The following is a 13,953-nucleotide window of genomic DNA, read 5'->3' as shown; positions in this document are numbered from 1 at the left end:
CTTACACTGAAAGAGACAGAGAGAATACAAAATGAAAGGAGGCTGTTGGATCTCCCAAATTCTACTGGCAGGAAACAGGATGATAAAACTACTCAGCTGCAAACAGGTGTACCTTTCATTATTCATTATTCATTATTCATTATTTCATTATTCACCTGGATTATTCCCAGCCCTTGGAATCTAATCCAGGAAGTCTGACAGAAGTTTGCTAGGCTGAATTTACTTTCTAGTGGTAATCTTCCTCCTCCCCACGCCCCCTGCCTTTTGGGGGCATTTTTAAAAAATAATATTTTATGGTCTTTCTCTTCAATGAGGCAGCCAAGCAGCCTCCCCAGCAGAGGCAGAGATGCAGATCTTTGGGAAGACCCTGACGGGCAAGACCATCACCCTGGAGGTCGAGCCCAGTGACACCAGGGAGAATGTCAGAGCTCTAATCCAAGACAAGGAGGGCATCCCACCTGACCAGCAGCATCTGGTTTTTGCAGGCAAACAGCTGGAAGATGGCCTCCCTCGCTTAGACTCTAAAAGCCGGAAAGGGTCCACCCTGCACTTGGTGCCTCGCCTGTGGAGCAGCATCATCGAGCGCTCCTTCCACCAACTTGCCCAGAAGGACAATGGCGACAAGATGGTCTGCTCAAGTCTTATGCCTGCCTGCATCCCCATGCTGTCAACTGCCGCAAGAAGCGTGGCCACACCAACAACCTATGCCCCAAGAAAAAGGTCAAATATGGCCCCTGCACCACCTCCTCGGCATGCAGGGCAAACCCCTTGGTTCTGGGCCTCAATAAAGTTTTTAATTTGTGGAAAACATATATATATATATTTCAATTACAGTTGACATGCAATATTAGTTTCAGATGTTTGACATAGTGATTAGACATTTATGTAATTTACAAAGTGATCAGCCTGATAAGTCTATTACTCATCGGATACCACACATAGTTATTACAATATTATTGACTATATTCCCTATGCTGTATATTACATCCCTGTGACTGGTTTTATAACTGGCAGTTTGCACATCTTAATCTCTTCCCCCTTTTCATGCATCCCCCAACCCTCCTTCAATCTAGTAACCATCAGTTTTGTTCTCTGTATTTATGAGTTTGTTTCTGTTTTGTTTGTTTATTTTGTTTTTCAGATTCCACATATAAGTGAAATGATATAGTATTTGTCGTTCTCTGTCTGACTTATTTCTCTAGCGTAGTACCATCTCTGTCCATCCATGTTGTCACAAATGGCAAGATTTCATTCTTTTTAATGGCTGAGTAATATTCCATTGTATAAACTCATATGTATCACTTCTTCTTTGTCCATTCTTCTGTCAATGGGTGCCTAGGTTGCCTCCTTATCTTGGCTATTGTAAATAATGCTGCATTGAACAGAGGGATGCATGTGTCTTTTTGAATTAGTGTTTGAGTTTCTTCAGATAAATACCCAGAAGTGGAATTGCTGAGTACTTCTTTGTCTCTTGTTATAGCCTTTGTTCTAAGGTCTATTTTGTCTGGTATAAGTATTGCTACCCCAACTTTCTTTTTTCATTTCTATTTGCATGAAATATCTTTTTCCATCTCTTTACTTTCAGTCTCTGTATGAATTTTGATCTGAAATGAGTCTCTTATTCGTAGCATGTGGAAGGGTCTTGTTTTCTTATTCATTCAGCCACCCTATGTCCTTTGATTGGAGCATTTAATCCATTTACATTTAAAGTAATTATTAATAGGTATGTAGGTACTGCCATTTTATTATTTGCATTTTTTATCTTTCTCCTTAAAGAAGTCCCTTTAACACCTTTTTGTAATACCAGATGAACTCCTTTAGCTTTTTTTTTTGATGAACTCCTTTAGCTTTTTCTTGTTTGGAAAGTGCTTTATCTGTTCTTTGATTCTAAATGATAACCTTGCTAGGTAGAGTAATCTCAGTTGCAGGTCCTTGCTTTTCATCACTTTGAATATTTTGTGCCAGTTCCTTCTGGCCTGCAAAGTTTCTGTTGAGAAATCAGCTGACAATCTTATGGAAGCTCCCTTGAAGGTAATTAACTGCTTATGCTGCTTTTAAGGGTCTGTCTTTGTCTTTAAACTTTGATATTTTAATTATGATGTGTTTTGGTGTGGGTCTCTTTGGATTCATCTTGTTTGGGACTCTCTGGACTTCTTGGACTTTATCTATTTCCTTTGAGTGGTAACCCCTTTTTACCTTTTATCTCCCCTGCCCCCTTTAAATGGGATGTCTATAACTATTTTACTATACCTGCTCCTCTATTGTATGCTGGGTGTGTTTGATAGTGTGTCTTTCTTTTTATAGATTGAGAGTAACTATACCCTAGGAGGCTCATCCATACCTGGACCTGATTTAGATGATGAGATTCTAGACTTTGAGCAGATGCCATAATGATATGAGGTTCTTGGGGGGAACTTGGGAGGGAGTAAATGTATTTTTCATGTGAAAGGGACAGAGATCATTGGGGACAAGAACGTAGACTGATGGGCAGCCTCTGGGATAGCCCTTACATTCCCCACCTCTTGGTTTCTACCCTTGTGCGATCTCCTCTTGCATGTAAATGAGACCTGTGACGTGCTTCTAACTAGTAGAATTTGGCAAAGGCAATGGCATATATATATATATATATATATATATATATATATGCCATATATATAGGCAATGGCATATATATATATATATATATATATATATATATATATATATGGTTATGTGTTCATGATTACATTACATAAGGCTGCAATCCCTCTTGTTAGGTGACCCTCTCTCCCTTGCTGGCTTTGAAGGAGCAAGCTGCCATATTATGAGCTGCCATATGGAAAAGACCATGCAGCAAGGAGCTGAAAGCAGCCTCCACCTCATAGTCAGCAAGAAAATGAGGTCCTCAGCCTCACAACCTGCAAGAAACTGAATGTTCTACATGAACTTGGAAGCAAATCTGATCCCAGAAAACCTTTGAAGTCCACGGGCAGGTAGGCAGGAAGGGAAGATCACAAGCAGGCTAGTATCCCATGAACAGGAGCCAGGACCCCACAGGGACAGATTGGAACCTGTGTTTCTTCTTGTTGTTTTTGACCTTGTTGACAAGGGTGCTTCCAGAAGCTGAGGTTTTTCATCATGGAGCAAAGCACATACACCTGGCCCAGGAGTCAGAAAAACTAAAAGAGAATCCAGTTCGTTTTTTAGATATGATGTGAGATAGGACCTAAGTTCATGTTTTTGCATGTGGGTATGTAATAGTCCTGGCACCATTTGCTGAAAAAAGACTGTCTGTTCCCCCATTGAATTATTTTGGCACCTTTGTCAAAAATTAATTGACTATAATGCAAATTAATTGACTATCTGGACTCTCAGTTCTCATCCATTGATCTATATGTCTATCCTTGCACCAATACCACACTGTATTGATTCGTGTGACTTTATAGTAAATTTTCAAATCAAGTAATATAAATCTTCCAATTTTATTCTTTTTTTTCCCCAAAATTCTTTTGACTGTATTTTTCATTTCCATATAAATTTTATATGGATCAGTGTGTCAATTTCTACCAAAAAAAAGCCTAATAGGATTTTGATAGGGATTGTGTTGAGCATATAGATCAATTTGGGGAGAATTTCCGTCTTGACAATATTGAGTCTTCCAATCCATAAATGGGACTGTTTCTCCATTTATTTACATATTCATTAATTTCTCTAAGTAATGTTTTATAATTTTTAGTGTAAAAGTGCACTTTTATTAAATTTATTCCTAAGTATTTTATTTTGTTTAGGTTTTGTGAATAACTTTTTTTTTTAATTTTATTTTTGGATTTGTCGTTGCTAGTATGGAAATACAGTTGACTTTTGAATATTAATCTTGTATCCTGCAACCTTGCCAAACTCACTTATTAGTTTTAGTCATTTTGTATGTGGATTCCTTGGGATTTTCTATGCTTGGGATAATGTCATCTATGAATATAACCAGTTTTGCTTCTTTTATCCTCAGTTTGGTTTTAATGAACTATCTTCCATCCTGCCCTGGTCAGACCCTCTCTTGGGTCACAGTATTTATTCCTGGCCATCACATATTCCTTGAGGAAACAAAAAAACCCTGAAAAGATAAAATAACCGTATCAGTATAATTTCTACGGCCAGACACAACTATTATGAACATGTGGGGTGGATTCTTCCAGGCATTTTTGCAAAAGGCATCATAGTGGAGCCTGTGATATACTGAGCCCATCCTTCAGCCACCAGATTTCAGGGTGGCTGTGGTGGACGTGGCCCTGCACTTTGCCGGCATCCATACCAGCTCACAGCACAGTATTTCTCGCTTTGCTTCAAGTCTGGAAAGCCTGCTGAGCTAGATGCAGCCAGAGCCTGTACTTTCAAGGCAGTTAACAACCCTCAGTTGGAGGCAGCCCTGAACCAATGAAGACAGGATTTCAGGGAGAAATGGCCTAGCTTTCCCGTCCTGCAGAACATGGACTGTGGGACAATTCTAAGGTGCCTTCTGCATGGTTCCTCAGAGCCCCTATGGGCTTGAACTCCAGTTGCCCACAGCTGTAACTTACTCACTTATTAACTTTTCTCCCTTCCCCCTTTAACATCACTTCTGTTTCCTAAGATCAACTTGTCCCCAAAATGATGTAAACCCAAGTCCTGTCTCAGGGTCTGCTTTCAGAGAAACCTAAACTAAGACAAACTGGGGTATGACCATGGAACAACGATCACAAGAGGGAGGGGCTGGCAATGACATCGTATAAAAACAATGAACGTAGCCGAGGAAACTGGAAGAAGAGAAAACTTACAGAAGTAATCCTAGTCATCTTTAAATACCTGGAAGGCATTCATATAGAAGACCAGGGGAGACACCGGCATTGAGTGCCTTCTAGTCTCTGTACTGGACATTATGCCACGTGCGAACACATACATTATTTTATTCCATCCTTGCAAGAGCCCAGGGAGGTAATAACTATCTTTATCTTTCAAGTGAAGAAACTGAGGCACAGAGAGTTTAAAGAATTTGCCCAAGGTCCAAAGTTAGCAAGAATTAGAACTGAGATTCAATTCTAAGCCTACCTGCCTCCACGCTTGTGTATCTTCCTGTTGTCCTGTGTGTGTTGCCCTGAAGGGCAAGACTGGGACCAATAGGTAGACATTCTGAGTCCACAGAATTGTATTTATATGAATGCAGAGTGTGGCAGAGATTGTCTAGGTGTTCCTGAATGCAGAGGAACACTTCATGTCTGAACTTGACAATTAGATTGGAGCCTTGTGACAGGGTTCTGGCTAATGGGAATGGACAGATGTGATACACCTGATATTTTCTCAATCTCACTCTTCCCTGGCCTTCCCTCCCCTACTTTGTCCTCCCCTCCCCTTCCCTTCCCTCCCCTTGTCTCTCTCCCATAGTTAGCTCAAAGCAGAGAACCCAGTAGAGGATTCTGGGAAGAGCCTGGGGGGTGGCAGAGCCAGATAGAAGGCGCATGGATCCATGGGTGGAATAGAGCATCGTATGTGTTGACCACATTGGACTTGGACATGAGTAATAAATGAACATACATTGGATTAAGCCCCAGAGATTTGGGGATTGTAATACAATTGGCATTCCCTAAGAAGGGAATGCTTAACCACTACGCCTCCCTGTTTCTAAAACAGAAGTTATAGTTTGAAGCCTTCGCAACGGGGATCTTATTGTTTTTGTTTTAAAGTTTCAGCCTCTCCTTAAAAATTAAAAGATTTGACATAAAAATCCTGTTTTCTCTTGAAAAGTCAGAAGATCTAGCAAAATTGGCTTGTAGGCCATTATGGAAACGAGCAGCTGGAGCTGTGAGGTGGCATAAACATGGCTCCCTCATTTATGTTACTATCTGGTTCTGGAAACTTTTGATTTTGTGAACCCTGAAAGGCTCCATCTAAAGCTAAGTTCTCCCCAGGCATAGAGCATAGCATTGGGCATGTCATAGAGACTCAACAAATGTTTATGAAATGAATGAATAAAAGTAGAACCTGGGTTCCCTCACCCTCTCCCTCTTCATCCAGCTCTCCTTTCTGTGGACGGGAACCACTGAATCTGAGTCGCTGAGGGGTAACACACAAGACTAATTTCCCGTTAGTTCCAAGCATCCAGGTTCACAGGTACCTACAAATGCAGTAGTTGACTTGGGCTCACATGAACATTTTCTATTAATGGAAAATGTTTGCTTCTATACAATGAGTGTTTGCTCTGAAGAACTGGCCAAAGCTGGCGGGGAATGACCAGGTGGGTGTATTGGTTCTGTCTTGGGTTAGGTTGTGCGCCATGGACTCTTTGTAAAGTCCTTAGAGCAGGACATAGACAGGCAGGCTGCTCTGCTCCCAGCTTTGGAGACTCACTCAGAACAGTGCTCATGATGGACAGACACAATTTTAATCTGCCTGGCTTAGAGCAGCTACACACTGCTGGATTTACATGTGGGTGTGTAAGCCGCGCACGCAGGAAGCTTCTCTCCCAGGCTTGTTAGCAAAGCTCATTGGGAGGAGAGCAGGTCTGGGGCATGGCCTGGATCAGCAGCCATGACGCACACAGTGTAAGCTCCAGAAGCTCGCTGATCCCCTGAGCAGAGCCCAAGCCTTCCACCCCCACCCCCGCCCCTGTCCTCCTGGGACAGCGCTGCCTTTCTCTGGAGGGCGGGTGTCTTGGCATCAAGGAGGGGAAGGGGGATGCAAGGACTCTTCCAGAAGGAAATCTCCTGTTTATTTGCCTGGAGGCAAAGGGGGTCTCTCCATAGGCCTTTACTTCTGAGCCTCCTATTGTGTGAGCAAAGTGAGTTGCTTAAGGCAGCAGTTTTCTTTCTGAGGCTATTTTGTCCCCCAGAGATATTTGCTGCACCTGGAGGCACTTTTGGTGTCAGCAAGTGGGGTGGGAGGTGGGGGATGCTGTGGCATCTCATGGGCAGAGGCCAGGGACACGGCTACACATTCACACATGGGGGCCTGCCCCCGCGACAAACAGGTACCCATCCCAAAATGTCAGTGCCAAGATTGAGGAACTCTGGCTTAAAGGATGCCTTTTATTACTTGTTTTAAGCTTCAAAATTATAAAAAGCAATTTATTATTTTATAATCAGAAAAATAAAATAGGGCTATTTTAAATACAAACATGTTGAACTTACCAAGTATCATCTTCTTATTTTTAATAATAGTGTTATGCAATGAATGACATACTATAGTAGTTTTTCTTCTTTAATTTGTTATAAAGTGGTTAGTTCCTTTATTGAGGCAGTTTACAGCTCTTTTGTGGAGAGGGAGGCAGACATTAGACAGTCTATTCATTTATGTATTTATTCATTCATTTTTCTGCTTTTGGCTTTAGCTCTTTACTCCAGCTGCACTTTGTTTAATAAAATTCAGATTTACTAATAAACTTGGCCTCTCTCTTTTCTCAACCCTCGTGCTGTTATTTGGGTTGATTTGACTTCATAAATTTCCAGTCCATCTGTATGAGATTTGATATTGATATGGATTATAGCCATAAAGCTGTTTTTCACTGAGAAATATTTTGTAATTGAGAAATTAAATTGTTACATGTATCCCTCAAATCAAAAGTTCCAAAAGTTAAGAATTTCATATTGCCCAAAACAGGAGGCCAAGTAGAATCGTGACTCATTTTTGACCCTCCTCGGCACCCCCCAGAATTGCTGATGGCCGCTGTGGCCCCGTGGAGTTTGCTTTTTTTCCTACAGCCAATGGTTTCTTTGTGGCATTGTCACCACCTGAAATTTGATCAGATATTGTTTACTTGATTCACAGTCTGTTTCCTCATCCAAATATGGGTTTTCTTAAGGGCAAGGACCTTGCACTTGCTTCTTCTCAGTGCCTAGAATGGTGCTTGGCACATGGAAGGCATTTAATAAGTATCTGTTGAATGAGTGGCAGAGCAGAGAGGCCCAGAGAATGAGTGACCTACCTAATGTCATACAGAGCCCCGTCAGGAGAACCAGTCATATGACGAGGTATAGGCCTTCTCATTCGGCCTATCCCAACACCCCCATAAATACATGCTGGGGGATACTAGACATGCTCTCCTATCAGTGCAGAGTTTTCTGAGGAGACTCTGGAGCATGAGGATTCAATATAGCATCCTCATTTCCCAGATGGGAGGGGCCGCTGTAGAAGGTGTTCTTGTGACACATAGGGTGACCAACCTGATTGGCCAGGAACCAAGGAATTTCCTGGGATGTGGGGCTTTCAGTCTAAAAGGGGGGAAAAGTCCTAATCAAACTGGGAGGAATTGGTCATCCTGTGTGACACCAACGTTCAGTGAAAAGCTGTGGTGCCCTACAGTGGATAATTCCCCTGGGAAATGTTTTCAGATGTCAAGGAATCATGGACTCTTAATGGTAGAAGGGAGAGACCTTAATGATCATTGAGCCCAGAGGTTGTAGGCTCATGTGTTTTCATGAAGCTATGAGAAATGGGAACTATGGAAAACTGGGAAATATTTGTCGCTCGTAAAAGGAGATGGCTACACTCAACTTGAGGTGAATGTTGACTTGTGTGAATGAGAGCCCGTGTGGCTAGATGGGCCCATTTCTCAAGAGAAGCCTAAAATCTGTGAATACGTGTGTGTGTGTGTGTGTGTGTGTGTGTGTGTGTGTGTGTGTGAGAGAGAGAGAGAGAGAGAGAGAGAGAGAGAGAGAGAGAGAGAGAGAGATCTGATTTTTAAACATTGACAACTACTTTTTAAAAATGTAGACATTATGCAGTGTAACAAAATGTAACTGCTGGCCGGGTCTAATTACAGACCACTGATTGGTGGTAGCTGATGATATATGTGATGTTTCATTTTGCACAGCAGGAAACTGAGGCGCACAGCACAGTGAGTGCAGAGCTAGGAGTGAAGGATCCAGGCCTCTTGACCAAGGTGCTTCAATAAAAATTAGTTTCTATAAAGATTAATTTGGCAGGGGAAGAGGGACTGCAAAGGAAAAATATTAATTGAACACCTACTATGTTTCAGACAATTACTTAATAATTTCAATGTCGCACTCAAGTTTTACAACCCTTTGAGCATGTTACTCAATTTCTCTGTGCCCCTTTCCTTGTGTGTAAAATGAAAATAATGGTAACTCATGAAGTTGTAGTAAAGACTGAAGGAATTAATTCATATGAAGTGCTTAGAACCAGATAGTAAGCATGTGTTTGCTGTCATTGTCATTGAGGCACTTGTTATAATCGTCCTCATTTTACATGTGAAGAAACTGATTTCTCAGAGGTTACCTAACTAAATCAGAACCAAGAGTTGAACCCTGATTGTCTGATTATAATTACAGGGGTCTTTTCCTGTATTCCCTCTTGCTATACCTCTAAGCTGGTGTTATAAATTCAAGATAAGAAAAACAAAAACAAAAGCAGTCCATTTCCCCCTTTGGTAATCATTCCACAGATAATCAAGGTCAGAAGTTAAGTTCTCTGGCATTTCCCTATGCTGTGAGCCGAGTATCATCTGCAATGACGGAAGAGAAAACATTATACAGAGAATAAAAATGGTGGAGAATAAAAATCATTTCTCTTTGGGAATTCATTATGCAATTTGGGGGGCAGTTAATTTATCTTCCTAATTATGTTTTGCTTAAGCTGATTTTAAAATTAGTTTGTTTACCCTGAGCACACTGATTCACACAGGGGGAGGTGGCCTAGGAACTTCTTGGGTGGTAGAGGGAAGATAATCCTGAGATTTGGGAGCATATCCATGGACAATTTTCATGTAGCTGTGGGAAGGTAGAAGGTTGATATGTTGATGGTGCTCTGAGTATAAATAATTATCATGATTTGTTGTTGGGAGTATTTAAATATGCATAAGGCTATGGATTACAGCCCCTGAGAGTTGAAAGAACTCCGGGCTCCTTCTTGTTTATCCTTCAGGGCTGAGAGTTCACACAGTGGAGGTAGGCAACTGAAACAGGGAGACGGAAAAGGAGTGCTAGCTAGAGGTGACCCCAGGAGTTTCCTTTCAGTAGATATCCAACCAAGATTAAGTGCCTGTTATGCACTGTGAATTATGCCAGGAGCTGAGGATACCAAGATGAATAAGGCCATTGTCTTACCACAGTCTGTTAAGGAAAACAGACTTGTAAACAGACGAATCATAGCCCAGAGGATCAGGGCTATAAAAAAGATAGGATCAGAGGGAGCAGAGCAGAGACAGTGACGTTCTGCCTCAGGGAATCAGGAAGGAGGGCAGCCCTGTAACTCTCACTCTCACTCTGCCCTGCTCTGTTGGGCAAGTGCAAGCTGGGTGCCCCTGCAGACTGTGTCAGCTGGCTTCTGTGAGTTCTGCCCCTGAGAGGCAATGGTGCCTGACTGGAGGAAGGACAGGGAAAAGTCAGGTTATCTCTCCTGTTTCTTCTCTGCCTTGAGTTGTATCTTCAAAATCTTCAAAGCAGCTGGGTCTCTACCATGACTTCATTTCTGGCTGGACAGGCCCCTGGGTGCAGCTTCAGTGGGCAGTCGTGGCCCCTGGGCTCTGGTAACCTTCTCCACTTGCTCTCCAGCCTAGAAGGGGTAACAGCTTCTTGCTGGTGCTGATCTCTGGTTTGCCTCGGGGTGTCCTGGTTGGTGGCTCAGTTTTCCCATCACCCGTGAAACCAGCCACCTGCCGTAAATTCACAGTATTTGAATACAGGAAGTTCAAATACTGTATTTCTGGGTGGGCTCTGATGGATACCTCCTAAGGGAGCTGATACCTGAGCTGGTTCTTAACGGGAGAGAAGAAATTTGTAGAGATCCAGGGAAGACTGTGTCCAAGGTACCCTTGGAAGGATAAGACCCTTGAGCATGGGAATCCGCAAGGACAGACCACACTGGCAGTGGGGAGCCTGTAGAGATGTCCAGGAAGGGGATAAAGTGTTCAGGTAGTTTAGAAAACTCACCTAAATGCTCAGTACAGATTGTTTAAAAAAAAGAAAAAAGAAAAAAAGGCCCGGTTGGGCATGAAATCTAATTAAGAGATAATCAGGACTCAGGCCAGAAGCCATTGAGGCTTGAACTAGATATAACAGCTTGGTTGATAGATATGGAGATGAGAGGACACATCCTAGCTATTATACTTGTAACTAACTCCAAAAAAAGAAATTTCTTGTTTTCCTGGCACACAGTAGGTGCTCAGTCGGTATTTGTTGAACGAGTTAATAGTCTAATAACGTATTTGTGTTCCAAAACCTCAGCTGTGCACCTTCTCCCCCACAGTTTGTCCTCCTCACCCAGAACCCTCGGTGCTGTGATAACCTCTGATCTGCCCCGCAAAGACTGGGGCAGGAGGTCTCCAGGTGGCTGCCTGTCTTTTCAGGACAGCGTGGGGTTCACCACACGCTAAAGCAGCCCTCTCTCTATTTACCTAACGTTCCTCCCTATTAAAGCCGTCACCCCAGCAGGTATTTACTTAGCACTTATGCACTAATAGTTGACATTTACTCAGCACTTCCCACATGGCAGGCAGACACCTGCTGAACACTTGCCATGCATTTGTCTCGGCGCTCCTAACAGCTTCATGAAGAGGTGCCACTTTGGCCCTCCTTGTGTAGACAAGGAAGACACGCAGAAGCTGAATATCTTTTTGAAGGTCCCATAGCTAGTAAATGGCAGAGCTGGAATTCATAGCCTGAGTCTGGAGCGCAGGTTCTGAGCCATCAGGCTCGCCTGCCCAGCACTGTGTGGGAGATAACGAACTAAGACAAGTCTGTGGGGAGGACATGGGTGAATACGCAAAGAGTAAAGCTTGATGCTAAGAAATAGATAGTCATTCAAGGCAACAAAAGACAAGCTGCTGCAAACCAGACTGATTATGGCCAATACGAATGGTAGGGATAATGAGACAGAGACCATTACAGAGTGCGGTAATCAAGGGAGGCTCAAGGAAGGAGGTAGAATTTCACTTGTGGTTTTCCTGCTAGTTGAGGAGACGTGCTGAATTCCTTTGAAACAATGCAAGAACACTTTGGAGGTCACGAGTGGGGCTGCTGCACATTGCAGCAGGAAGTTAAAGAACGTGATACAGCGATTTGTTTATAATTTTCTGGCCTTTTTAGAATGTTAAAATTTAAATCTAAAACTCAATTAAATCTAAAATAAAAACATTAAAGTTTTTCATCTATTGGAATTACTTTTCAAAAATGTTAGCAGATTATCCCAATAACATTCATTGATATTCCATCTTCCCTCTTCCACAATTTAAAATGCCATGTTTATTAAATATTAAAATATTTACAGATACTTGGATCAGTTCTGGTCCTTTTGTTCTGTTTTCCAGCCTTGGGAACAGCTGAGCACTCTCGTCAATGATATCTTTTCTCTTTGTACCTGTGAATGCTGTCTTGTCTCTTCTCTCTCTCTCTCTCTCTCTCTCTCTCTCTCTCTCTCTCTCTCTCTCTCTCTCTCCTTCCCTCCCTCTCTCTCTCTCTCTCTCCCTCCCTTCTTCTCCATCCCCCCTTTCTTCCCTCATTCTCTCTTTCCCCCAGTGATATATTGAAGTCTAATTATGGTCTCCAAGCCAGCCTACCTTTCTCCACCAAATCATCTTCATGTTCTCTTTGGGTTTAGTGAGAATATTCATTTTTTTCTCCCCCGCCAATTTTATTGAGGAATAGTTGACAGATATAATTATATATATTTAAATGTACAATGTGATGATTTGATATACATATATATATTATGGAATGATTACCTAAGGTCAAGATAATGAACACTCACATTGCCTGTAAAAATATTCTTGATTTTAATATTGAAGTTGTATTGACTTGGTGAGAGCAATGCAGAAACAGGAGTGCTGAAGCTATGGGGGACTAGCGCATTACCATCCAATAATTCAGTGGCCCTGATTTCACCAATGAGTACAGAGAAAATGAGCCACTTTTTCGAATTGCAGAGGTATAATTTGTAAATTGCCTTTCCCAGGATACGCGCCTGTAGGTGGCTCCCAAAGAATTATTAACCATTCATACTAATTCTTAGCTGTAATTGACTTATTTGCAGAAAGAATTGACTCCCATATTTGCTTTAACCAGATCTAAATACTAAATACACTTGATTTCAAATAAAGAAGGTTAAAAGGGAGCATTAATTTTACTCATGGGAAAGTTATATTTAAATGATTTCTGTCTGACTTTTCAAAGTAGCCATTTGCCATTGATTTTACTCATGAGGGTAGCATGTCAATAAACACCAAGAAAAAGACAAACAGAATACCTCTGAATTCTATTTTGTGGTAGGAATGAGGGTCAGAAGTAAAATTACGAGGACCCGAAGTGAACACAGCAACTTTGAAGGAGAGGGAGTTGGAGATATGGTTTGCGTAGCCATCTCTCCCCTCTTAGTGTAATGTGCCTCTCCACATTTCTTTTGTCTTTTGGGAGCTTGTGCTTTAAATGGCAGATTCTTATATAGGGTGTTCACATGACCCAGTTGAAGTAATGGACAAGAACATTTTGTAAAAGCTGACATGCTTTATAATTTTAAGGTGTTATTATTGTGCTTCTGTAAGAAAGACTGAAAAAAAGGTGGTTATCTACTGAAAACTGTTTCACGATAGTGGGAATTATGAAAAAAAAATCTTCATTTTCCCTCAAATAACCACTATTAACAGTGTGATACAAAATTTTCCAGTCACAGTTTGTAAAACAAAAACTCTCACTTACAAGGATATAATAAGGAGTTTCTTCTCCCCAGTTCCTTGGGTCTGGCCCAAGGACTGGGTAAGCAGCTGTTTTGCAAAAGCTGTCCTTTCTCCTTTCCCCCCAATTGGCCAGCGAATTAATAAGGCTTAATGTCATCCAGTCGTTTAATGAGGACTTAATAAACCATAGTCTCATAAAAACTGTTTCGATGTTTATGGTATGTGGATTCTCGTTTTAAGAACTCCACACACTGTTTTTACAAGCAGAGCCTCTTCAGCACTTGTAGCTTTCCCCGCTGATCATGTGGCCTTGTGGTCCCATG

The 13,953-nt window shown here is 41.8% G+C and overlaps 1 pseudogene across 1 annotated transcript; it reads left to right on the top strand.

Annotated features, from left to right (window-relative positions):
- The first annotated feature begins 346 nt into the window (after window positions 1-346).
- LOC308499745 (ubiquitin-ribosomal protein eL40 fusion protein-like) lies at window positions 347-2,391 on the top strand (annotated as a pseudogene). Its single transcript has 2 exons — window positions 347-720; window positions 2,305-2,391. The product of its transcript is annotated as a ubiquitin-ribosomal protein eL40 fusion protein-like (transcript).
- The last annotated feature ends 11,562 nt before the right edge of the window (window positions 2,392-13,953 follow it).

The sequence above is a fragment of the Rhinolophus hipposideros genome (assembly GCF_964194185.1).
Source record: "Rhinolophus hipposideros genome assembly, chromosome: 7".
Classification (NCBI taxonomy): domain Eukaryota; kingdom Metazoa; phylum Chordata; class Mammalia; order Chiroptera; family Rhinolophidae; genus Rhinolophus; species Rhinolophus hipposideros.
This window is presented reverse-complemented; position numbering and strand designations above follow the sequence as displayed.